The 4,765-nt window shown below is 35.8% G+C and overlaps 1 long non-coding RNA gene across 1 annotated transcript; it reads right to left on the bottom strand.

The window, feature by feature from the left end:
* Positions 1-2,513: 2,513 nt before the first annotated feature.
* On the bottom strand, positions 2,514-4,535 carry LOC148378120 (uncharacterized). Its single transcript, XR_015856168.1, has 3 exons — positions 4,375-4,535; positions 4,174-4,251; positions 2,514-2,609 (listed from the first exon to the last, which is right to left on the bottom strand). It is a non-coding gene; the product is annotated as an uncharacterized LOC148378120 (long non-coding RNA).
* Between the last annotated feature and the right edge of the window lie 230 nt (positions 4,536-4,765).

Genomic DNA, 4,765 nt, shown 5'->3' with positions numbered 1-4,765 from the left:
TGTCTGATAATCTACCAAATCTTTGAATTGAAGAATTTGTGATTTAATTAATAGCTTGTTGTTATGTTAAGGGTAATCAGACTTGTATATAATTCTAATGGCCTTCTTTTGAAAACTATTCTGAATTACAACTTTGGATCTTATATTACTTTGCAACAATCTACTCCGTGACAGATTAGGCAGTATAATCACATATGTTAACTTCAGTGCCCACACTGTATTTATTTATGGTTATTTGTTAAATCAAGTACTGTTAGACATGAAATAGGAAGTGTTTAACATAAATGTTATGGCTACTCACCATTGTAGCTCGCTCCTGGTCAATGATACGAGCCTCTTCTTGCAGTGGAAAACTTGCAGCCAACAAACACCGTGGAACCTAAAGGAATGAAATTAAACATTAACATTTCGCCTCGACCAATTTTCACACGTACAACGCAACGCGGCTACACTTCTGCTATTACAAACGTAAATCTCCTTAAACACAATGAGTGTTACTTACCGTGTACGCTCTAGACGGTCCAGTTGCAAGCAGAAAATAAAGATATTTCTGTTGATAATCGTCGCTGCTCAGTGGCTCACGGCCATCGCGCCAACAGATTTGAATTTTGGCGGAGGTTCGGGCAATTACGTCATATCCACGGCACATGACTGCGACGTAATACCCGCTTATCTGAAACGGCAGTTAAAAGTAGAGTTACATCAAGTTTTCTTGGAACCTAAACGAATGAAAGAAAACTATCATTTGGCCACAACCAACATTCACAGATACAACACAACGTGCGGGGTTGGGGTTAAAGATTGAGTGAAGGGCCCTCGTTTTAAACTACTGTTTTGAAAAGGAGTGGGAACAAGTAAGACGTACTTAATTTATTTAATGGGAAGTAGTAAGACTTATTAAATTTATTTAATCTACTTTTCTTCCCAGGCAAAATTTGATGTGCTGCAATTCCAAATTTCCAAAGTGAATGAAGGAATGAAGTCCTTTAAATTATGATTTTGTATAAATACTAGGCATTAACACAAAATCGACGGCACAAAATGGGCAGACTTTACTTGTTTGAAAAGGACTGGTTACAAGACAGACTTTTTTAATTTATTTAATGGGAAGAAGACTTATTTAGTTTAATTGATCTATTTTTGTTCCCTGGCAAAATTCGATTTGCTGCAATTCCAAATTTCCAAAGTGAATGAAGGAAAGAAGTCGTTTAAATTATGATTTTGTTTAAATACTAGGCATAGACACAAAATCTACGGCACAAAATGGGCAGACTTTACTTGTTTGAAGAGGACTGGTTACAAGACAGACTTTTCTGATTTATTTAATGGGAAGAGGACTTATTTAGTTTATTTAATCTATTTTTGTTCCCTGGCAAAATTGGATTTGCTGAAATTGTATTTTGCCAAATCTCGATTTGAGACCTGATAGGAAGTATTAAACGCTTAGTTAAATCAATACAAGTTGGTAATAAGAGCGAGTAATGTTGGTTGAACCGATGAATGAAGGTTGAAAGCAATTTAAATTATGACTTTGTATAAATACTAGATATTAACAGAACATCTACTGCGCAAAATGGGCAGAGTTTACTTGTTTGAGAAGGAGTGGCTTATTCAAAACTAAGATTTATGTAATCTGTTTGTTCCCAGGCAAAATTGGATGTGATGCAATTCCAAATTTCACCACATGATGGTGCCCAATTTTGACTTCATAGGACATATTAAACACTTAGCTTGTTATTATGTTCAAGGTAATCAGATTTGTTTATCATTCTAATGGCCTCTTCAAAACTATTCTGGATTACTACTTTGGATCTATTCTACATTACTTGGCAACAACATACTCTGTAACAGATTGGGCAGTATAATCACATATGTTAACTTGAGAGTGCCCACACTCAATCTACTTATCGTGATGTGTTAAATCAATTACTGTTAGACATTATTTGTCTGATAATCTACCAAATCTTTGAATTGAAGAATTTGTGATTTAATTAATAGCTTGTTCAGGGTAATCAGACTTGTATATAATTCTAATGGCCTTCTTTTGAAAACTATTCTGAATTACAACTTTGGATCTTATATTACTTTGCAACAATCTACTCGGTGACAGATTAGGCAGTATAATCACATATGTTAACTTCAGTGCCCACACTGTATTTATTTATGGTTATTTGTTAAATCAAGTACTGTTAGACATGAAATAGGAAGTGTTTAACATAAATGTTATGGCTACTCACCATTGTAGCTCGCTCCTGGTCAATGATATGAGCCTCTTCTTGCAGTGGAAAACTTGCAGCCAACAAACACCGTGGAACCTAAAGGAATGAAATTAAACATTAACATTTCGCCTCGACCAATTTTCACACGTACAACGCAACGCGGCTACACTTCTGCTATTACAAACGTAAATCTCCTTAAACACAATGAGTGTTACTTACCGTGTACGCTCTAGACGGTCCAGTTGCAAGCAGAAAATAAAGATATTTCTGTTGATAATCGTCGCTGCTCAGTGGCTCACGGCCATCGCGCCAACAGATTTGAATTTTGGCGGAGGTTCGGGCAATTACGTCATATCCGCGGCATTTGACTGCGACGTAATACCCGCTTATCTGAAACGGCAGTTAAAAGTAGAGTTACATCAAGTTTTCTTGGAACCTAAACGAATGAAAGAAAACTATCATTTGGCCACAACCAACATTCACAGATACAACACAACGTGCGGGGTTGAGGTTAAAGATTGAGTGAAGGGCCCTCGTTTTAAACTACTGTTTTGAAAAGGAGTGGGAACAAGTAAGACGTATTTAATTTATTTAATGGGAAGTAGTAAGACTTATTAAATTTATTTAATCTACTTTTCTTCCCAGGCAAAATTTGATGTGCTGCAATTCCAAATTTCCAAAGTGAATGAAGGAATGAAGTCCTTTAAATTATGATTTTGTATAAATACTAGGCATTAACACAAAATCGACGGCACAAAATGGGCAGACTTTACTTGTTTGAAAAGGACTGGTTACAAGACAGACTTTTTTAATTTATTTAATGGGAAGAAGACTTATTTAGTTTAATTGATCTATTTTTGTTCCCTGCCAAAATTCGATTTGCTGCAATTCCAAATTTCCAAAGTGAATGAAGGAAAGAAGTCGTTTAAATTATGATTTTGTTTAAATACTAGGCATAGACACAAAATCTACGGCACAAAATGGGCAGACTTTACTTGTTTGAAGAGGACTGGTTACAAGACAGACTTTTCTGATTTATTTAATGGGAAGAGGACTTATTTAGTTTATTTAATCTATTTTTGTTCCCTGGCAAAATTGGATTTGCTGAAATTGTATTTTGCCAAATCTCGATTTGAGACCTGATAGGAAGTATTAAACGCTTAGTTAAATCAATACAAGTTGGTAATAAGAGCGAGTAATGTTGGTTGAACCGATGAATGAAGGTTGAAAGCAATTTAAATTATGACTTTGTATAAATACTAGATATTAACAGAACATCTACTGCGCAAAATGGGCAGAGTTTACTTGTTTGAGAAGGAGTGGCTTATTCAAAACTAAGATTTATGTAATCTGTTTGTTCCCAGGCAAAATTGGATGTGATGCAATTCCAAATTTCACCACATGATGGTGCCCAATTTTGACTTCATAGGACATATTAAACACTTAGCTTGTTATTATGTTCAAGGTAATCAGATTTGTTTATCATTCTAATGGCCTCTTCAAAACTATTCTGGATTACTACTTTGGATCTATTCTACATTACTTGGCAACAACATACTCTGTAACAGATTGGGCAGTATAATCACATATGTTAACTTGAGAGTGCCCACACTCAATCTACTTATCGTGATGTGTTAAATCAATTACTGTTAGACATTATTTGTCTGATAATCTACCAAATCTTTGAATTGAAGAATTTGTGATTTAATTAATAGCTTGTTCAGGGTAATCAGACTTGTATATAATTCTAATGGCCTTCTTTTGAAAACTATTCTGAATTACAACTTTGGATCTTATATTACTTTGCAACAATCTACTCGGTGACAGATTAGGCAGTATAATCACATATGTTAACTTCAGTGCCCACACTGTATTTATTTATGGTTATTTGTTAAATCAAGTACTGTTAGACATGAAATAGGAAGTGTTTAACATAAATGTTATGGCTACTCACCATTGTAGCTCGCTCCTGGTCAATGATATGAGCCTCTTCTTGCAGTGGAAAACTTGCAGCCAACAAACACCGTGGAACCTAAAGGAATGAAATTAAACATTAACATTTCGCCCGGACCAACATTCACACGTACAACGCAACGCGGCTACACTTCTGCTATTACAAACGTAAATCTCCTTAAACACAACGAGTGTTACTTACCGTGTACGCTCTAGGCAAAATTGGATGTGATGCAATTCCAAATCTATCTGAAACGGCAGTTAAAAGTAGAGTTACATCAAGTTTTCTTTTTTAATCAACACAATCATTTACAACCGTTGACCAGAAAGAATCGTCGAAATTCGACGTCCCCCACAAACGCCACGCTCACTCGCTTTTCAGGGCAACAAAAGTACTTCTTTTTAAAAACGATGAGTTGTACTTACCGTGTACGCTCTGGACGGTCCAGTTGCAAGCAGAAAATAAAAATATTTCTCTTGTTAGTCGTATGTTACCATCCGCTGTGTCTTTGTCAACATCGCCGCCATTTTCCTACTTCCTGCTGCGAGCCACGCCCACGGATTTAAATTTGGGCGGAAGCTCTTTCCATTGG

This window comes from Syngnathus floridae, unplaced genomic scaffold, assembly GCF_059516105.1.
Source record: "Syngnathus floridae isolate MCC-2025c unplaced genomic scaffold, RoL_Sflo_1.0 HiC_scaffold_64, whole genome shotgun sequence".
Lineage (NCBI taxonomy): Eukaryota > Metazoa > Chordata > Actinopteri > Syngnathiformes > Syngnathidae > Syngnathus > Syngnathus floridae.
Note: the sequence above shows the minus strand (reverse complement) of the source record. Positions and strands in the feature narration are given on the sequence as shown.